The 23,469-nt window shown below is 33.6% G+C and overlaps 1 long non-coding RNA gene across 1 annotated transcript in view; it reads right to left on the reverse strand.

The window, feature by feature from the left end:
• Window positions 1-786: 786 nt before the first annotated feature.
• LOC309864287 overlaps window positions 787-23,469 on the reverse strand; it is an 83,588-nt gene continuing 60,905 nt past the window's right edge. The window contains exon 4 of the long non-coding RNA XR_014311434.1: window positions 787-941. This is a non-coding gene — a long non-coding RNA (uncharacterized lncRNA). The remainder of the gene's footprint in view (window positions 942-23,469) is intronic.

A 23,469-nucleotide genomic window follows, 5' to 3' on the forward strand; every position in this document is an offset into this window, starting at 1 on the left:
CTTTGCCCCAGGCGGAATTACACCGCCCTTACCCGGGGCCGGGGTGAGTAATCCGCTCGGGTTTGCTTTCAGGAGCTTTTGTTCCCTGAGCGCTTTCTGTAGAGTTCCGGAGGACGGGAATACAAATGGCGGCCTCCTGGTCTCCGGCCCGGAGGAGCCGAGAGCCCAGGGCCGCACTCCTCAGGGCGCCCTCAGAGAACAGCGCCCAGTCACTCCCGTCTGCCTGACCTCCGGCCGCGCTCCGAGCTCACGGAGCCTGCAACCGGTTCAAGGTCACCCCGAGCTGCGAGCTTACTTAGTCGGCTCTGTCTCTGCAGCCGGCTTTCCCGTTCCAATACCCGCAAGCTCTGCGACACTCAGACACCCCCGATCCTTCTGTGACCCTGCGGGACCTGAGGCCACGCTGACCCCGGGTGGGCTTCGCCCCGGTTTAGCCTCTGGAGCGATGTCCCTCAGCGGAACAGACTTTTAAAAGTCCTGATTTTGTGCGCGGTTGCTCCGCTGCTTGCCGGGAGCCGGCCCCTCCCCCCGGGGTCTATCTTCCCGTCGCTTTGGATTCACTTCTCCGCCGGTCCTACCTTTCAGAAAGTGGTTGTTTTTCTGTTTCCAGAATTGCTGTTCTTCTTCTCTTCGATCTGCCGATGGATTTTCAGGTGTTTGCAATCTTTAGATAAGCTACCTAGCTGATCTCCGGCTAGCTGAAGCAGTCTCAGCTTGCTACTTCTCCGCCATCTTGACTCCTGTTATCTCCTTTTTCAAATTAGTGTGCGGTTGGGGTACCTGGGTGGCTCTGGTGGTTAAGGTCCAACGCTTAGTTTTGGCTCAGGTCATGATCTCAAGATCATGAGATGGAGTCCCTGGTTGTGCCTGAGTCTGCTTGTCCCTCTCCCTCCGCCTCTGCTCCTTTTCCTGCTCCTAAGAACAAGCACTGCATTCTTTATCTAAAATAAATAAAATATAAAACTAGTGTACTGCTAACATGGTTATATATAAAATCCACTCATGGCTTGGCAAATCCTTATGAAGGTATATATAATTTTCCATAGATCTGTATGAAATTATGGTTATTTGCTTTTGTCTCTACAGACAAACTTTTTAAAAGTATTCTTTAAAACAAATTTACTAATATTTCAGCTAACTTGGATAAATATAAAGCTTCTATAAAAAGAAGTAAGAAACATAAAACATAGAGGAGTATAGAGATTGGAGGCATATTTTAGGTTAGATCTTTAATATCATTTGACAATAAAATGTTCAATATCTAGCAATCCTTTGTGTCATACTGGCATGTATCAAACAATGCCAGGCAGTAAAGTAATGAGAAGGTTTAAAGAATATATAAATAATGTGGGTTTACTGTTACTGCACAGTTCTTTTGTGGGGGAGGAGGGCTCCTATATAATTTTATAAAGGAGATTCTGGAATAAGATAAATCTCAATTAACACAAAAGTGTTTAAATTGCAATTAATATTTTGAAAGTAATGAAAGTAAGTGGACTCCACTCCCCAGCCATTGCTCCTTCTCTCTTGGTCACTCTCTCTAATAAATTAAACAAAGCAAAACAACAACAACAACAAAAAGTTTTTAAAAAAATAAAAGTAACAGAGAAGGGAGCCATTCAGAGTAAGACCTGAAGTTACCTCCTGCTAGCAACAAGGAATGAAGTTAGGTATAGCCAGAGACATGCTGCCAAATAAGGACAGTGGACTTTTGATCTAGCTTCACTCAATATTAATCTAACTGATCTAGTCTGACCCAGATATCCTTTAGTGTAAATTACCATTCTCCTAAAAACTAGAGTATGTTTTCATAACTTCCCAAAGTACAACATTTCTACCATCAAATTATCAGCAGCATTTCCATTTTATAGACTACTTTTATAGTTACCACTATTCTTTAACCATTTTTTTCATTGAAGCATTTTTAATCACATTTTTGAGATAGTCTGAATGACAGAGACCTAACAATGGTAGTGAGCAATATATCATCTAAGAACAGAGATGTTGGGTTCATTCCCAAGTTACTTTGCAAATATTTGAATTGTGTGTGTGTGTGTGTGTGTGTGTGTGTGTGTGTGTTTAAATATTTTATTTATTTATTTGACACAGAGAGAGAAAGAGACAGCAAGAGAGGGAACACAAACAGGGGGAGTGGGAGAGGGAGAAGTAGGCTCTCTGCTGAGCAGGGAGCATGATGCAGAGCTCAATTCCAGTATCCTGGGTTCATGACCTGAGCCAAAGGCAGTCGCTTAACAACCGAGCCACCCAGGTACTCCTGAATTATGGTTCTTTCCCAGATAGAAGACTAAACTCAGAGCATCTTCTTGAGTTAAATAAGGGAGAATGCAATGCTATTCAAGAACTTTATCAACTACTAGTCTCTCACTCTCTTGGTGAGTTTAAATGAAATACATGCAACATAGAGTGAAATTATTTGGACAGATATCCAGAATAAACCTAGAGAAAGTTTTTTAAAAAAGTCTACTGTTTATAAAAAAAAAAAAGAAAAAAAAAAGTCTACTGTGAAGGACTTCTCAGTTACCAAAGGATGCACAGGAGGTGTGCAGACAAATCCTATTAATGGGTAATGGGATTTATTTGCATGTCCAGATACCAATTTGAAAATGTGATTCTGTCCAAGACATAAGAAGGAGAGTTCTTAAAGGAACAAAAATTCTGTCTTCAGGAAAGATGGAATATATTTCACTAAAATCACTCTGATTCACCCTTTAATAAACCACTTGAAGGGGAAAAAAAAATGTCTTTGTTGATACAGGAAATGCTGAAGCCTCCTGAGCATAGTCCTCTGAAGTAAGGTCTACACTAGGCAGTTGGCAAGAGAACAACAGAATCTTAAAAGAGGCAGGCTCAGAAACACGAGGGATTTCTGGCTAGTGACATTATTTATTCTTCCTAGGCAAGGTCTAGAATATCACTAATTGAGTATTTTAAAGAATAACATATATTGTACTAAACACATAGGGCAATATTTATAAGATGCAATGTCAAAATCTATTCAGCCCACCTGAAAAAAAAACTAAAGCTACATGACTAAGTGTTAATATGATTTTTTTCATCGTCCAACTGTTTATCATTAATTGTTTATCTACAAAAAATACATTAGATAGATTATGCTGTCATAGAGCAGGGATTTTTTTTTCTACTGAGAGCTAGACAGTAAGTATTTTAGGCTTTGTTGACTATAAATTCTCTATCATCTCTATCCTACTTTATCATTGCAATGCAAGAGTAGCTATAAACAATCCATTAAGTAGTAACCATTGCTAGATTTGGCCAGAAGGTTATAGTTTGCTGATCCCTGATACTAGCCATTCAGCATCTTTATCTATACAGTGTTAGCATCTATGATAGTTCCTGGTATGTTATATAAATTAATAAATAAATAAATTATTAAAAAGCTGGTAGTTCATCCTCTCTGTCCTTTATATATGACTTCTTTTATGTATGACATTTATATATATATATATATATATATATAAAATTTATATTTTATATTGACTTTTATATATGACTTCTTTTTATATATGACTTCTAATCTTTTACATATGACTTTTATATATGTCTTTTATATATGACTTCCCCGTTGATGTGACTCCAATGGTTGGTTCTCAGACCGCCTAAACATTTTGAGAAATTTAACCTCAAAGTACATAATAGAGATATCATTTCTGTGTTATCATGGCCAAAAAATTCATAAAATGAATCTCTTCTTGAGAAAATATTAGAATTGTGGGATTATCAAATTGTGGGATCTTCTACAAATATGTCAAGGTCCAGAAACACATGGCAAGGCTGAGATAATGGTCCAAATAAAGACAACTAGAATAATATAACAAACAAATGCAATGAGTATTCCCAGTGTAGATCCTAGTTCAGGGGAAAAACAAACAAACAAAGACGATAACATTTATTAGAAAATGACAAATTGGAATATATACTGTAGATTAAATGACAGTATTGAATCGATGTTAAAGTTCTTTAAAGGGGTTATGAAAAAGAACGACCTTGTTCTTAAGTATTATACCCTGAAGTATTTAGTGATGATGGTTAGGGTAGTGATATCCTAATCTCACTGACAAAATAATATAAACACATATAAACTGATACAGGATAACAAAGGAAATGGGGGCAAATCAGGCTAAAAGTATATAAGAGTTCCTTATAAAAAGTTATAAAAGTAGTACTGCTAGTCCCCTACTCCAGATTTTGAAACATATAAAGCAGGAAACATCCAAATATTTTTTATGGATAATTTTTTAGCTCTACATAATATCTTCCACTTCAAGCAGATGAAAAGATATAATAGCAGACACTTTGTAAAGAAATGACCTCAACATTTGCAGAAACTTCTAAAAATAAAATGTTTGTAACTTTTTCTTCCAGGAAAATAATTTTTAAACAAATCCCAATAACTAAAAATATTGTCACCTTTAAGCTTTGAAAAATTTCACCAAGGAAATTCCAAGTAATACACTGCAGGAAATATTTCAAATACTTTCTTCAGCTCTTTTTTAATTAGATTATGTTTTGCCTGTAAACCAGATTAACAAGAACAAGAACACAGAGGATTTGAGCTGAATGCTGAGTAAGGGCACAACAAATAATTAGGTAAACCCAGAAAACAAGTTTTCAAAATGAGACTGAAAGGGGAGGATTTTTCAGAGATTGGGCCTAAAAGAGTGAAATAAACAAGGGAAGTTGGAAAGTCCTGGGGTTCCAGGTAGAAACTGGTTAGAAAGATAAATGTTTTACCAGATGAATAACCTGTTTGGTTAGAAAAATATCCCTTCTCTGGGCAATCTGAAGAACTTTGTGTTTGTTCTAAATGAGCTTTGCTGTTACACAGGTTTACTTTTCCTATTTAGTGTTTTTAAATTATTATAAATATATAACTTCTGAACCTCTACATGTTGGTTTATATTAAGGTCTTCCAACTCAGAATACTGAACAAATATGGAAAATCTTAAATTATTTTAAACCACTTTTTAAAACCATGTTGTTGAACTATGACTGACATACAAAAAGCTATAGATTACATATACATAACTTGGAGATAAGTGTACATATGTGAAATCACCACTGAAATCAAGGCTATGCATTTATCCTTCATTTCTACAAGTTTCGTCCAGCCCCCTTTATTAATTTACATTTACACTGATTTCTTGTATGTATAGTAAGAGCATTTAACATAAATTTTACCATTAGTCAATTTCTGAGTATACAATACAGTATTGTTAACTATAGGCCACATGCTATAGAGTTGATCTCCATCATTAATGAAACTTTGTGCCCTTTGATTAACTTATGGTTGTAAGGTTAAACATAAATGTGAACTAATCACTGCAACCATGGATACCAAGCTTATTTGTGAAAATAAATATCACCTAAAGAATATCACCAGATTTGGGGCGCCTGGGTGGCTCAGTGGGTTAAGCCTTTGCCTTTGGCTCAGGTCATGATCTCAGGGTCCTGGAATCAAGCCCCACATCAGGCACTCTGCTCGGTGGGGAGCCTGCTTCCCTCTCTCTCTCCGCCTGCCTCTCTGCCTACTTATGATCTCTCTCTCTGTCAAATAAATAAATAAAATCTTAAAAAAAAAAAAGAATATCACCAGATTTAACTGAAAAATAGACATGTGTCACCTAAAAGAAGTTAACTTACAAAAAAAAAATTAAAACATACTCATTATTATCTCTACATTTTTAACCCTGGGCAGATCTAAGACTTAAGGTTCATTAGATGATGCCTTTTTGGCAAACCTGAGCTCAGTTAGCTTTCCATAGCTGTATGTTATAAGGAGTCAATACATTCTATCACTATAAACATACATGAAAAGTAGCAAATGGTTAAGTTATGACATTAACTTACTAGATAAAGCAATTCCCTAGTGGCCAGTAAAACAATTCTTTAAAAATTAAAGTATCCTCAAATTGTGATTTTTCCAGAAATTGTGTTGCTATATTTATTGCTCTGCAGTAATATCAACTATTTTGATCTGAAATTGGCCAACTGACCTCCATAAATTGCCATTTATCTTAGTTCAGACCTTGCAACATTTCTTCCTCTACAAACTCTTTTCAAATTATAGATATTGTTATCACAGTAGAAGGTCATTTTAAATCTGTTTATAGGTTCAAATAATGGTTAAAATCAATAGTATTTCCTGCATATTGCCACATCCTACTCGATTCAGCAGGTAAAGTGGTCACATTCTACAGAAAATAGAATTTTTGCTGCTGAAAGTCACCCTTATCAAAAGAGAGCATTAGGACCTTTATTTTTGTTTTGAAGCTTTACTTTGATTGATTTATATCAAACCAATACCTGTTTCTGACTGATGTTTCTTGGATATGAACTATATTAATTATAGATCATAATTTGGTATAAAGGATTTTTTACAGATCTTACTGAATCTTTGAAGTATGTTTTAAAAAACAAAGATGAGTAGATTATAAAAATATAAAATAGTTATCTGCTAAATATCAATTATAGGTATATTTTTACACATAAACACACACACACACATAACTATCTGTAGGAGTCATATTTTCAATGATTCCTGCCGTCTATCTCTAGCTCCAAAGGCATTTTTGATCTTGGCTGTGTGAAACATACTATTCACAACACCTGTAGCTAAGCCACTGCTCTGTCATTCTCCATCAGTAGCAGCAGGCATAGAAGTACAGTGGCTATCCTCTCTTATTATACCAAATTATTTGTTTTAAATCATATTATTCTTTTTGTTTCCTGGATCAGAAATACACATAGATATGGAGTGACCATTAATCATTACAGCTGTACTGAAGAATCAATGTATGAATTTTATCTTTTTGATTATTTAATCACAGCTACTTCTTATCTAAAAATATCTGGGAAGAATGTAATAGTTATATTAATTTGTCATAGACTTATTTTTTAAACTCTAGATTTTTAATGAAGGCAGTTATCTTCAGATTTTATAATTAATTTCATAGGACAACACTTTGTTTTTATATAATAAGCAATTATATTAGTATGTTTTTACAGGCATACATACATATACATATATATACACACACACACACACAGAGTGATGTATATATATATATACATATATATACACACATATATACATTTATTTATTTATTTATTTATGTTAAGTGCGATCATTCATTTCCCAAATTATCAAGAAGGTATGGGGTGGCCCAGCAGTATGTCTGCACTGGTAAACTCTTGGGGGCTGGTTGAGATTTCTAAACCCTTTATTCAGCTAGTATCAGCAGAATTAATGCAGACAGTCAAGGTTAAGGGCCTTGATGCCAGGGCTACCAGCTCAGGGCAAAATTCTATAAAATCCGATATCCATAACATCTCTGTCCTGATATTGATCACCCCAAAATGCAGCTATCTTGATAAAAATAAAATAAATTAAAATAAAAGAAAATACTCCCTTTAAACTCAGAAATGAGATAAGAATGCCCACCATCATCACTTCTATTCAATGTTGGGAGGTCTTAACCAATGTAATAATATGGAAGACAAAAATTAAGAGGAAGAATGGGGAAAACAATGTGCTCCTTAAAAAATAAATAAAAATAAGGTTTAAAATGAGACCAAATATAAAGTATACAATTATGATAAATTTCCATATTTATTCATAACCATTTATGAAAAGATTTTTTTTAATAGAATATTCTCTCATGTCACTGAAATCCCTTTGTGTTATATAGTGCTTAGCCCTTACTTTAAAATCTACATGTTAGGGGCACCTGGGTGACTCAGTGGGTTAAATCCTCTGCCTTTGGCTCAGGTCATGATCTCAGGGTCTTGGGATGGAGCCCCGCATAGGGCTCTCTGCTCAGCGGGGAGCCTGCTTCCTCCTCTTTCTCTGCCTGCCTCTCTGCCTACTTGTGATCTTTCTCTGTCAAATAAATAAATAAAATCTTAAAAAAAAAAAATCTACATGTTAGAATGATCTTGTACACACCAGACTTAAAGTTGGCTTGTGGAAATCATTGTGAAGGCCTATGTAGGTGCATAAATACTTGTACATCTGTACATAAACTTGCTGAAAAAAAAAATATATATATATTTGTATAAATGCCATTCATAGTATTTTTAAATGATGTAAAAGGGCCTTGCTTGATTCCACTAATACTTTTTTTTACCAAAATTGTATTATCAGAAATCAAAAGTATTACATCTTTGTTCATGTTCTAGCTGCTACCAAAGATTCATGTCAAATGACAGTAGATTAACATGATTTGAAAGAAAATAAAATATTACATTAACATTAAACAAAAACTCAAATGAAAGTATTTATGTAAAATTCATGTAAGCTCCCTATAGTGATATACACATAAAATAAGTGGTCTTTACCTCTAACCTATTGTAACATATGCCTTAGCTCTAAAATAATACATTTCATGATTTTTGTATTATGTTGATAATGTAATATAAGTAATATATAAATGATAGCACCATTTGGAAAAATAAAGACCAAATGTAAACATTTGGTATACAGTTCATAGCCTGGTATTTTCTTATATTGTTTTCCTTATGAGATAAATTTCAATCACAATAAATGTTTGGTTAAAAAGTTATCCCTCTTCTTTTTTTTCTTTTTTATGTGATCCCTTTTCAAGAATTTTTTTTTTTTTTTAGTATAGATAAAACAGAATATATCTCAAAACAAGATATAGTAAAGATGTTAATATGTAAATCATGTCCAAATGAATGTATCTGTTTCATAAATTTAACTTTCAAATCCAATTATTATTTGATGCCATAGAACTCTGAAAGCTGTGTTCAACAACTTTTCTGCATCTTTTGAAACATCTCTGTTTCTTTACATTGTTATTGGGTATATTAGCTGAAATTAAAAATATAGATAGGAAACTTTGCCTAAATTTAAAAAGTAGCAAAAAATTTTAAAAAAATCAGCAGGAAAACATGCAGGTACTGTTGATCATTTAAGCTTCTGACTGTATAATGCACATTTAGGATTAGCATAACAATATTAGCTAAAGGCAACACAGACTTTTCCTTTTTATGTCCTTTATTTAAATTTAAATCAGATCAACAGTGAGTTATCTCTCAGTATTAGCAGTAAGCTATTTCTGAACATGGAACACAAAATAAGTAGAGATCTTTTCCTTTGCTAGCACTCTCATTAAAAGCAGCACAGATATGCTGGACTAAAATAATGATAGAAACTGCAAGTTATAGTAAGACTAATGAGTTAAGAATAATAGAATTTCCTATAAAGGAAAAAAAAAATCTGAGGTGTGGGGTCTTTTCTAGTCCTGCATGGGAATGGCATTTAGAGAATGAGGTCATGCTATAGGGGAAACTAAACCTGAACATCAAAGAAAGAAAGGGGTAAACAAAACAAATCCAAGAAAACTTTGTCTATTGAATAATTTCCCGAGAACTGGTCTTGAGAATATGGCCTAGTGTCCTGCCAACACACATGACTTTGGAGATGAATATAAAAATGTATTTGAAAACATCTATTCCACTTGTGGAAGAAAAATGCTTAAGTAAGTTATTTTCTTAATCTACACACACATGAATATAAACCAAGCACTCATGATATAATCTTCAAAAACTTCCTTTTCCATAATTATACTGAGATATTGAGTCAATTCCCTCCCTGTTCTAACTCTATTCAATTAATGATAGTCAATTGCTCCTTCATTGTGAAACCCGTTCCTTCCTTGCCACTAACTAGATTATACTTCAGTATACTTTTCCTCTCAGTTTCTCTGTTCTTCCCTACCTCATATCTTGAACTGCTGCCTTTTCCTATGCTCACTGCCTCTGAAAACTTACTTCCCTTCAAATTCCTCTCTGTCAGTATGAATCTCTAAGACTTAGATTCACTCCTCTATAGGTGACAGCTACATTTATTTATTTGTTATTGTTACAAACCAAACTTCTAGAAGAAAATTTATTTTCCCTCATGATGGAGCTCTCTTCTTAGCCTATAGCTTCATTTTTATCATTAGCACTACGTATAATTATCTTGGTCCTCAAATTCCTAAGAGTCTACCAATCCTCTTCATATTCTCAGCCATTCTTCCCATATCACACTGAAAATTCTTCCTTACCTTCTATCTTGTTTTTTTAACTTCTAATAATTTTGTTTCTTGTATCTTTGACCTTGAACTTGTCTAATGGTTTGATATCCTCAAAAGCTTTCCCTATAATATCAATTCCTTTTATAGGAAATTTACTTTGGTGCTCTATTATTCCTCATATTAAAAAAAACAAGCAAACAAAAACCAATTGATTTTCCATTGACACTTAAGGCACCTTAGAGTGCTACATTAGTTTTTAGTAACTCTCTCATATCAAGGCCTCCATTTGAGTCAAGCCACCTTCAGTCTTGTGCTAATTCTCATTTGTTAGTTCCTTATCAGAAATTCTCCCATGTTTATTTCAGGCTGTATTTCATAATTTATTCAACATACAGTAAAGACTCGCCTTCATTTCTGCTACTTTATGGTCACTTTTCCCTGCTTTTAATTCCTTTAGCATTTGTAAACACAGTTGGGTAATTTTATATATTTATTTAACATATAGCTTTGAGGTTAAACTCCAAATGTGTATTTTTTGTTTTGTTTTGTTTTTTGTGTTTGTTTTTTGTGCCACACAGGTCTTGAATGGACTTATAGACTCTAATTTTCATTAGAACTCTAACTGCTTTTCTTATGTCTTTTGGGAATTTGTTTCTTCAAAACTTATCAAAGATCTAGGTCATAAAAGGTACTAATAAATTCAGCATAATATAATTATCTTTGTTAAGAACCTTCCATTTACATTTTGATTCTGTAAATACCACTTTCCTCTTAAATGGGCATTCCTCTTTTTATATTTCCTGGGATTTTTGTTTGTTTGTTTGTTTGATTTTCTTTTTAATTAATTGTTGGTTCATAATTAAAACACAGACAAAAAGAGGGGAAGGCTATAAAGCTTACCTCCAAATCTAATTTGTACTTATTGGTATTTCTGATGAAAATATTCTGAGAACCTAGTGCCTTATAAAAATAGGGTCAATAATATTTGTGGAATTATACAGAAACAAAATTATTTGTACCAGTTCCTTGAAAATGTCTAATGGCAGCTAGATTTTTCATGTAAACTGTTAAAGATTTGGGTGTTTTGTGGATTTCTTTCCTCAATGCTTTCCTTGTATCATTTGTGTCTTCTTTATATAGCAAGCATATGACTACAGATTCTGCCCTAAGTGGAAACTGCTATTCCTATGCTAAGACTGAGAAAATTCTATTGAATAAGCATCTGGTTAGTTGTCACTGACCGGTGTGGGAGAAGGAGAGACACAGTTATTATTCTCTCCATTTAAACCATGCCTACCGTTGTTCACCTCCATTCTGTCTTCTCTGTAGTTATTTTTGCTTCCTTCCCAGGTAATTTAGGAAGAGAATATCTAGCCACTGTTTCCAAATACACCTCTACAACCTTGAGCTGGTATCACTAGGGAAAAGGAATTACACAAATCTATAAATCCTAATTATACTTTTTGTTTTTGAGATATTTTTTAGGAACAATATAAAAATAAGTAAATAAATAAACAGGATTATATATATATACATATTTATATATAAATGTATATTATAGTATATATAATATTAACAAAAAAATATGGAGATATATAGATATACTAAATAGAGATACACATAGTAGCCAAATGATATTAGCTCATATTCTGGTTTTGTTTCTTAAAATTATATAATTTAACTCAATAAATTTATTATATATATATATATACATATTTATATGTGTGTGTATGTGTGTGTATGTATATATATATATAATAGGACCTAACATATGGTGTTTTTAGAACATTAAATAATTTGATCCCTGTAAGAACTTTAGGACAGTGATGGGCACATGTAAGTATGGTTGGTGTTGTGTTGTCAAAACATGAACCAAAGATCGGTAGCATTTCCCCAACACTTTGTATTTCATTTATTAGATTTCTTTTAAGTTATGTAGTTGAGAAGATTTTAAATGAGTAATTATGGTTACCTTCATTCTACTAAGAAAGCAGAACAGAGCTGATGCAGTCACTAGGTAAATACACTAGGTAAATACATCTTTCAAATCTACTCTATTTCTTTGCTATATTATCTCTAAGACTTACTCCCGATTGTATATACTCTCAGCCTCATCTGAGTATGAAACTAAACTGATGCATACACAGCATAAATTTATACACAGATGTTCCAGCTATGTTGATGGTAGCAACCATATGTTGCCTATTCCACACATGGAATGTTCAGGCTCACTTTGCTTTGCACAGTGGGAGTAATTGGGTTCAGTGGGAAGCATGACCTACTGAGATGCTGCACCTTTTCAGGTAAGAATGCAGATGAGTTGTTGATAAAAAGAAATCACTGTATCTGATAGCAGAAGAGTTAGAGGAAAAAGAATAAATACTTATTATAGTTAAATTGTGTGTCAAGAGACAATTAGAAATAAACAAGCGAAAGCCAAAGGAAGGAATAAGGTCACCCAGAGCAGACTAAAGAAAATACCTGAATTTCTTAGAATTAAACCTGGTATCTTTGGAAAGTATTATTAAATTCTGGCCACCAATTTACATGAAAATCAGAATATGGATCCCAGGACCATTCACAGATTGGTCTTTTAGTGATTTGGCAGTAAGCACTTTTCTGATCATTGGTCTAAATATAGAGATTTACAACAGTCAAAAATTAAGGAAGTACATGCAGGCAAGAAGGTTTAATAAGCACATTGTTAAGGCAGAACTAGAAATAGATAACTACTGATATCCTTTGACTTCCTTGAAAACAGCTGATTATAAACAAGCAGTATCCTTACCAGGACCAGCAGTGCCATAATTATGCAACACCTTGCCCATTACTTAATCAGAGATACCTCTAAGAAATAGCATTTCTAAATATAAATTTAGCACATTAATTCTAAAATTTAATTTTTTTAAAAATTTTATTTATTTTTTTGACAGACAGAGACACAGTGAGAGAGGGAACACAAGCAGGGGGTAGTGCAAGAGGGAGAAGCAGGCTTCCCACAGAGCAGGAAGCCTGATGTGGGAATTGATCCCAGGACCCTGGGGGATCATGACCTGAGCTGAAGGCAGACTCTTAACAACTGAGCCACCTAGGCACCCTAATTCTGAAATTTATTTGTATGTGCTTCTAAAAGGAGTAACCAGATTCATAATGTAGATAGAAAATTATTTAAATTCTCTGAAGCTATGGCTAGTCACCACACCTGTGCATCAATCCTGGCTGAACATTACTTAAGGCTATTTATAAAGCAACACATAACACATAACCACTGTATCAGAAAGAAAGTTGCTGGGTTAATTTCTTTTTTTCTTAAAGAGGGCTTTTTTTTTTTTTTAATTTCCTTCATATTTTATTTGACTGATAGGAAGCAATTACAATAGTTTTCAAAAGTCCATCCCTGACTATTGGAAATCCATGATATGCAAATATGAATATGAAAAAGAGTGAATTTACTTTGCTTTAGTTTAGATTAAGGTAACAATGGCATCTTGCATTAAATTGAGAATATGACATATGTCTCAGCTACCATTAGCAATGGATGTACCAAGAATGCTATAATAGAAGCTCACTAACTTTTTATCACCTGAAAGCTAAGAAGAGTTTTTACATTTTTAAAACGGTTTAGAAAATATGTAAAGAACATAATTATGTTGTGGTAGGTGAAAATTATATGAAATTCACATTTGTGCCCACAAATAAAGTTTTATTTGAGCACAGATACACTCATTCATTTATGTATTACCTATGTCTGCTTTCCTACTACAACGATAGAGTTGCAGAAATCTTATGGCTCATCCAGAAAAAGTTACCAACTTCTATTATAAGGTAAAAATAAAACAGCACATTAGTCTTTCCTTAGCAGGCTTAGTGGTTCAAGAGTTGACTCTCGTAGAAACTAAGGGTGTGAGGATTATAAACTAGAGCAGCTAGGTGACTGGATTGATACGAAAACTGTAGGTTTAAAATGTGAGGGGTTCATGATACCCACCGCTTAGGGTGTTCTCTTCCTATCTATGGTTGTGTCAGAGCAGTCAAAAATGTCTATGACTTACTTTGAGCCCTCTAAGGCCTCTTTTGATTTTATTTCTTCTCATTTTTAACTTCATGAAAATTAAGAGTTAAAAGGTAAATCTATGTATTTTCTAACAGAATATTTGTATTTACTTAAGGATAGAAAAATAAGAGTGTGTCAACCCCTCTGATGAACAGAGGTCATACATCACACTCCAGTTACAGCGATAGTCCATTAGTGCCAGGGTAAAGATTCAGGGCAAGACTACATCATCCTCTAGGTGCTTTCAGTCGCTTACCCTTGACCTGTGAAAAAGTTGCTTTGAAGAAAAGGTGGAAGTTCATGGAGAAAGGTTCTATTTATGTGCCACAGCTGCCCAATTAGTGGGGCATGGTGCTGAGTTTAAGGAACAATTATAAGAAATAGATGGACTTCCCTATGTCTAAGTCCCTTCTAAAAAAGGAATGATGGAGCAACTGATCACAAAAGTCATAAGAAAGTGAAGTGCCAAAAGATCACAACATGTTTACAGCAGTAACTTGAAGAGAATTCACAGAATGGGAGATGTAATCTTTTGGATATGGAGTTAAGATTATTTTAAAGCTGGGTTCATAAGCTATATTTTGTTGTTCTTTTGGTTTAAATGTTTTTTTTATCTTTAAACATGAGTCATTTTCCACTTTTCTATGTTGTTCATTCACAAAGATCTGAAATGAGAGAGGAGGAAGCAAATTTATTGCACAGCATGCATTCTTGAGCAGTGATGTGCTGATAACAGGCTTATTAGTAAGTACTTCTAGAGGCATTCATTGTGGCCTGATATGGAGCCTCTTGCAATCTGTTCAATGGCAAGTGCTCATACAAACAATTTTCTAAAAGCCTCTTAGAAAATGACAATAGCATCTGACCTATCAAGCATTCACTAACTGCTCAGTCACTTGAGTTCTTTTGGTGCTACTGAAAATAATACTTCACTTTTTTTTTTTCTTTTTTATTCTACCTATTGGTTAGTTTTTTAGTATTACATAAATACTTAGTATTTAAAGGCCTTGTCAGAATTTAGAATCTTTCTTTAACATTTCTTGTTCTGTAGTAGAGGATAAACGATTGTACCCTCATCTAGCCAGCATTTTACTTGATTTTGTTGTATTGACAGCAAAGGACTTAACTCTGAAGCACACACAAAATGAACACTGTCTTGTTAAATACATCTGATCTTTAAAAGGAGAGCTCACAACAATTCTTTTGAACGGGACTGTCTTTTATTATACTGACTATATTGCATTTACCTCTATCAAAACCTCAGTGAGGCATGATATATTATTAGATAATATAAATAAAAATGTAGAAAATATTAAAAGGTTTTTGCTTATAAATTAAAATCTATAAGATGACAATATCTAGCTTGTTAATTTTAGTAAATACTTGTTAATCATCTATTTCATAGCTAATAGTTCATGCCATGAAGGATAAGCTCACTTCCTAAAACAGAAATAAAAGTAAACATACAACATGATGATAACAGGTATAAGGTATAGAATATGTGAAAGTTGCAAAGGGAGTAGAGTGATTTCTCATCACAAGGAAAAACAAAATTGTTAAGTATATGAAGTGATGGATGTTAACTAAACTTATTGTGGTTTTACTATATACACATGTCATGTCATTTCACTATACATCTTAAACTTATATATTTATATATTATATGTTAATTTTGTCTCAATATAATTGTTGTATGCCAGTTATATATCAATAAAACTGGATAAAATAAAAATACTCATCATATGAAAATCAATAAAGGAAATTTCTTACTTAAGAACCGGGAAATTTTATTGAAAAGCATATGAATATATTCTATTATTATATTTTTAACATGGTATTTGGTACACTTGTGTGATATGTATGCAATGTGTTCAAGAAGAGTATGGTGAACTCCTAGCAGCCTACTGCTAAACTCAATTAAGAAAACTACCAACCAATCATTTTTTTACCTGCATATTCTCCTCCATCCCTCCTTACCTCTACTACAGATGAGTATCCCAAATTTTGCATTTATCATTATGATTATTAAAACTTTATCATATTAAATGCAAAACAAATAATATAGTATTACTTTTTCTAATCTTTATTAAAATATATCTTCATGTAGGTAGCTTTCTGGCAATCGCTCTGCTCACTCCATTGTAGTTTAACATTTATGTATATCCTGAGTAGTTGTCACTTATTCATAGCTTGTTATTTCTCACATCTCATTGTTTACACTGCCATTTATTCACCTACTTTTTGTCAATATTTAGTTGTTTTCAGATGTTTGCTTTCACAAAAACTGTTACTGTGAACCTTTTTTTTACATATCTCCTGGACCAAATGTGAAAATACTTATTTAAAACACATAATTAATTGATTTAGGATATGGGAATATTAAGGTAATGGCAATGATTTTTCTAAAGTATGTTATCAATATATATTCTCACTACAGTCTATTAATGGTTTCTTTAATCTACAGTTTCTTCACTATTTGGTATTAGGTTCCTTGGTAGTTGACAATCTAGGAGATATAAAATGGTCTCCATTGTGGCTGAAATTTGTATTTCCCCAATTAATAATTGTATCGAAAATTTTCCATATATTTATTTAATAAGCATGTCTTCTCTTCCAAGTAACACCTAGTCCTGTAATTTTTTCCCTCATTTTTATACCGTGTCATGTTCTTGCACACCTTTCCCTTCACACTGCCTTACGGAGTATGTCTTTTCAGGTTCTTATATTACAGCAATAATATCATTCAGAGTACCATGCCAGAAGCCAGTAAAAATAGTTTTGACTATGTATAAAATAACAATAAAATCAGAATATAAGTTCAGAATTAGAGTATCTACTTTGACATCTAAATTTAAATATAATAAAAGCTAAAACCCAAGGGAAAACAAAAACACCTAGAACTAAGGGGTCAGTCAGGGCTCCCATGAGCTAGTACTTATGAAGGGGCTTTATCATTACAGAGAGCAGAAACACCAAAACCAAAAAATCAAACTAAATCAAAGCCAAAAGCGAATTCTAAACTTGAAATCTAAAAGAGAACCCCCAAAATTTCAAATGGGTGAACACAAGCAAATAAAAATCAGGATATAGAGCTTGTTGCCAAGGACCAATACAAAGACACAAGTCCAAGTGTGAACCATTCTCAGAGTCAGTGGGAGGTGGCAGGGGCAACTGCCTAGAAATCCATGCTCTTGTCAGAGATGTGATCTTATACTACTGCCAAAATAAAATGAATAAATTAGACAGCTGAAGTCAAAGGGCCCAAGATGATAGGCATCATATTGTGATCTGCATAAGTTTTCATGAATTATTCAGAGCCAAGGCTGGAGTCAAATCAACTCATTATAAGTTCAGCATTCTTTGGTGTACAAGGAAGACAAAAATGTGGATTTGGAGAAAGGCCTGCCAGTTCCCAGGGGTTCATGTAATACTTAAGTCTAGAAGCAAGCTGGGGAGGTAAACGCAGGTCTGAAAAGTCCTATAGGATACACAGATGGCAATGATGCGCAAGGTAACAATCTGGGGAACTGAGGACAGGGATTGGAATGCCTGTGGAGAGAACACTGTGAAAAAGGAAGAGGTCAGTGAAGTGGCAGTTGCTGTCTCAACTAAGACATATGATACAAATCCCAGTCTGGCCCCACTGACGATACTAAACAAAAATCACAGAGTTCTACTCACATTGAACAATCTATAAACTTTAATCCCATCAATCAAAATAAGAAGAAATCCCCAGGGCTTCTATCTATGATAATCTACATTTGCCTCAGGTAACACCTTATCAAACAAACTTGAAGTGTTCCTTTTCTACCTAGTGGGTATGAAACAGAAAGTTAACATCTATATAATTTAGCAGGCCGTATAAAATCTCAATCTGACAATGACATGCTGCAACAGTGTCTTTTAATTTTTCATTCTAGATATTAATTTTGTTTATTAATCTTAAAGTCTATTGTAGCCAAAAACTTATTATTTGTGTAGTTTTTTATAAGATGTAACTTCAAATCCATAAAAATTACACAAACAAAATCATAATACACTTTATTCTTAGCTGCAAGTATTCCTAAGGAAATGCCAAATGTACTTGGTCTCTTGATTTCCATGCTGCCAAGTCATTGCCATTTGCAGCAAGCCACTAAATTTGAAGATGAGGTAGACTTGATTCATGTTTTAACATATAATCATCAGGATATGTGCCAATAATTTTTAGAAATACCTTTTTAATAGTTTTGTTCTTTTTCTCATTCAATTCACAAAAGAACATGGAAGGTGAGATAAGATATATTAATTTAAAAATTAATTTCAATAATAAAACAGCAAGAATAAGTGAGAGGGAAATTTACAGAAAAAAAAATTGCTTATTATTAGCTATCTAACATATTTGTGTTCACACTTCTAGTACAATAAAAAGTATTATTTAAAAGATGTCTTTCTGGGGAGCCTGGGTGGTGTAGTCAGTTGAGCAACCAGCTCTTGGTTTCAACTCAGATCATATTCTCAGAGTCTTAAGATCAAGCTCTCCTCCAACCATCAGGCTCTATGCCCCTCATTAGGCTCCACACTTAATGCAAAGTCTGCTTAACTCATTGCCTCTCCCTCTACCTACCCAACTAAAATAAATAAATAAACCTTGAAAAATAAATAAATAAATAGGGGTTTGGGTGCCTCAATCCATTAAGCATCTGCCTTCAGCTCAGGTCATGATCCCAGGGTCCTGGGACCCAGCCCTGCACAGGGCTCCCAGCTCAGCCAGGAGCCTGCCCCTCTTTCTGCCCCCCTCCCACCCCAACTCATGCTTGTTCTCTGAAATAAATAAATTAAAATAAATAAATAAATAATCTCTTTCTCTTAGGTTTTCTTCATAAGCTTACAGCAGGTAATCAACACATAAAACATTTCCACCCCACTGGATCATAACTATTAGGAGAACATGTATTACAACTAGAAATATATATATAACAGTCTTCTGTTGAGCCAAAAAATCATTTTACTCTTGCTTCAAGGGTCTGGTTCGTTTCCGTGCATGTTTGTCTATAACTCTACTTATTCACTTTCTTACTACTTTGAATTAACAAAACATAAATTCAGTATTATATTCAGTCATAAATCTCTTTATGACAGCAAGGGCACTTATTTATTCATTTTTATATCTAGTTTCCTGTGGCAGTCTCTAATAAACTGACTTAACTTCCTAGATATTTTCTACTTCCATTTCTCCTTTGTATGCTCAGAACTGTAGTTTCTCTGTTTGCCCATTCTCTACCATTTTCAGAACAAAAGAAAAAAACAACCAAATAATGACATTTATCAATACAAATTACTATCTTCCTGGGAACAAACATAATTGTATTTATCAAAATAAGACTAGAACATATATTTGCACTTTAATGTCTATGAACATTTTAAGTTTTCCATTAGAATTTTAACTAATTAATTACAACATGTTTATATAATGCACTTAAACATTTTCAATCACTTAAAAATTGTATTTCAAAATGTAGTCAATTATTATAATGAAATCACACAGACCTTCTAGAATATAAATGATTCAGTTATATCAAAGACTAATTTTGACTTCTAATGTATCTTAAATGAGGCCACAATTACATTTGAGGAAGGGCATCTTTTCATATAAAAAGTACGTATACATCATGGTTTCTCTTATTTTAAAGTGCCCATGTATACTTGCATAAAGTGGGGTCTGGAGAACCAAATATTTAGTCTCCCATTAACAGCAGTACACATATATATACTGAAAATACCAGTCTCAAAGAAAGCTTTACCAAATGTACCATCATCAAATAAGAGGGAATGGCCTTTTAAACCTCTCAAAATTACTGATAATTTAAAAGTCAGGGATTATGTTATATAATAAAATAAAGTATAAATCAGAAAGCTGTATTCTGAATGGCTGCAGAATAAAAATACAAATCCCAAAAGTAAGGTTAGCAGGTTATACTCTGGGTAGGGCTGATAACATTAATTACAGAGTAATTTGATTAATGCTGAATTTGCAGCGTTCTTACTTTGCATAAACTCTAGTTTGTTAGAGATTGCGCAAAGTTGATTTTCAAAGGGTAACCTGCACTTTAAGATCACATTCTCAATAATTTTTACTCCGTCTCATTAACTCTTTTTTTGCCTTAATAAGTCAGTGCTACTGCAGAAAGCAGAGATTTTCATAAAGAATTTCAGGTCAACTTTGTTAAAATATTTTCAGAAAAGTAGTTCAGTAACTTATTCTGTAGGATTACAACTGAATGGTTTATTTTTGAGTCTGCTGTTTTTTATATAAGATTTTTTTTAAGATTTTATTTATTTATTTGACAGAGAGAGATCACAAGTAGGCAGAGAGGCAAGGCAGAGAGAGAGGAGGAAGCAGGCTCCCCATGGAGCAGAGAGCCTGATGTGGGGCTCATTTCCCAGGACCTTGGGACCTTGACCTGAGCCAAAGGCAGAGGCTTTAACCCCTGAGCCACCCAGGCGCCCCTTGAGTCTGCTTTTTAAAAAATTTTACATACTTACAAATTGTTTTAAAACAATTCACATATTTTTTTTTGTGAAGAAAGTGATACAATTTATATTATTAGTCAAATAAAGAATTACTATAACAAACCCATATGAAGACTAACTGACCTGCTGAAAAACGGTTAATAGATTTGAATTGAGATTAACATTCTAGCAAGTAGGTGTCACTAAAGTATATGGGTACATGGATTCCATAGGCAGAGGTCACAAGGCAGTCACTCTAACATTACTCTAAACACTGAATCAGATCTGTACCAGATAAGCCTATTGTTTTCAAATTGGAACCTACATGTTATGGCAAAGACCTCTCATGGCCCAAGTAACGTTTGAAGGTTTAATAAGGCAACTTTGTCATCTAGATAAACTCAAGAGTTACTGGATCTAATTTATATTGAAACTGACAATTGTGTCACTGACTCATTTTTTTAGACTGAACTATTCTCAATATACTATTTAAATTTCTTTAGGAGTACTGTGCTATTCCAACATCAAGCATAGGGTAAATAATACTTTATGACCTTATAGTATATAAAATTATTCATCATACCTGATTAGTAGTCAATTTCAAGTTTCTTAAAAATTTTAAATAGTACCAACATTGATCATATAACTCAGGACTGAAAATACATACTAGATTTTTTTTTAAGATTTTATTTATTTATTTGACACACAGAGAGAGATCACAAGTAGGCAGAGAGGCAGGCAAAGACAGAGGGGGAAGCAGGCTCACTGCTGAGCAGAGAGCCTGATGTGGGGCTCGATCCCAGGACCCTGGGATCATGACCCAAGCTGAAGGTAGAGGCTTTAACCCACTGAGCCACCCAGGTGCCCTTACATACTAGTTTTTAAATTAATGATTATCTTTTCTATATTGATCAAACTAATCAAAACAAAGCAAATACCTTATTATTTCTGCCTAACTATGAAATTTTTAAAAAGAACAAAAGAAAGCATAAGTTCCCTCTGAAGTCATTTCTTTCTCCAGTTATCTATTGCACATCACTCCTTGGACCTCCCCTCCGAAGGTCCCTCGCCATTACATGATGCATTTGTTTACATTTTAAATCATTGCCCATATCCCTCAAACATGTTCTCCATCTTTACTTTTCTATCTAGCCACTAAAACTAAAAATCCAGAAGTCAACCCAGATTCCTTCCTCTCTGCACCATTCATATCCAGTTGTTCAGTAATTCTAGCCATTTCTTTATACTAATATCTCTCAAGTGTAGCCTTTTTATCTCTTCCACTAAGTAGTCTTAGTTTCAGACCTCATTTTTTCTTATTCCTGTTTTATTTTCCTTCAATTCCTTCTGCATACTCAACTTAATGATATTTCTAAAATAGACCCTTTTACATCGTAACATTAGATAGCTCCCTGAAGGATTCCTTGTAGTCTCATGATAAAATCCATATGCTTACCTCCTTGGCTTCCCTTACACTCCTCTTTATTTTACACATCATTGTTTTCTCATGCTGTGTTCTGCTTTCCATTGAAACAAATGCCTATCTCATTCTTCATTGATGAGCTTCTAAGTAATTCTACTAGAGATCAGCTTTATCATCACCTCCCCAAAACTCTTTCCTTGGTCCTCAGTCATACTAAGCATACTTCTAACATGACATTGATCACAGTCTATTATAAAGTCTGTGATCCATCTCCATTGCCACATAGCTGACTGAGCATCATTAAGGCTAGTACTGTGATTTTAGCATCTAAACTAGTGACTAGTATAATTTTTAATAGTGAATAATTAATATTTGCTTAATGAATCATTAAATAAATGAACCCTATTCATTTCTCAATAATTATACTACAAATCTAGCAGCTATCTATCTCATTCAGTTCCAGAATTCTTGGGCAAAACTCTCAAACTAGTTTTATCCATCAAAGCATGGAGAATATTGTTGTATAACTAGATTCCAACTGTATATTGAGTTTATAAGATAAAATGACTTTACACTAATTTATTCGGAGAAGTTGTTTACATATATATACAAGGATTTCTTCACATTACTATCTATTTAGATATAGCTGGAGAGAACCAGATTGAATGTATTACATCAAAGGGACTTCTACATTAATAGGATTACTAATTCAAAACATTGGAAAAGTAGTTCTGAAGATCAGTGCAAAAATGTCCTTTGTATTGCTTAAACTTTTAACTACACACCTTGACAGTCACTTTGTTAAGCACGCCCAAACGTCAAGAAATAAGAACATACATACCCTCTGCCTGATACAAGGGCAAATAAAATAAACATAACAAAAAGTAGATAGAAATAAAAAGCTAGGGTAAACCACCCAACCCCATGAGCCCCAAACCAATGAAATGGGATATCTGAAGTATGAAAAAAAAAAAAAAAGCCATCGTGTTTTAATACGAAAGCATATTATGGCAATATAAGATCAATTTCATTTCAACTCAAGCTAATTTAACTTTACGCTGTGGTTAGAATTCTTGTTCTATCACATATTAACTGTATTAACCTCTTTATCCCAACTCTCACTCATTTGTGAAATATGCAAAGTAATAATACATAGAAAAATGTGAAAGCCAAACGAGATAATGCATGTGACCAATTAAGCACAGTGTCTAGTATATAGTAAGCATTTAATATATGCTAACTTTCCTGTGGAATATTTGCATAAATGACTTAAAATTTAAAAAATATTAAAAAAGAAAACATTTATTTTTAGTTGAGAATTATTAGTTTGAGCAAATATTGATATCAAATGGATCTACTTTTTCAATGATCTGAAAGAATCCACTTTTACTGCATTTTCTTTCCAACACTGTTTGGCA

This window comes from Mustela nivalis (genome assembly GCF_964662115.1).
Source record: "Mustela nivalis genome assembly, chromosome: 5".
NCBI lineage: Eukaryota > Metazoa > Chordata > Mammalia > Carnivora > Mustelidae > Mustela > Mustela nivalis.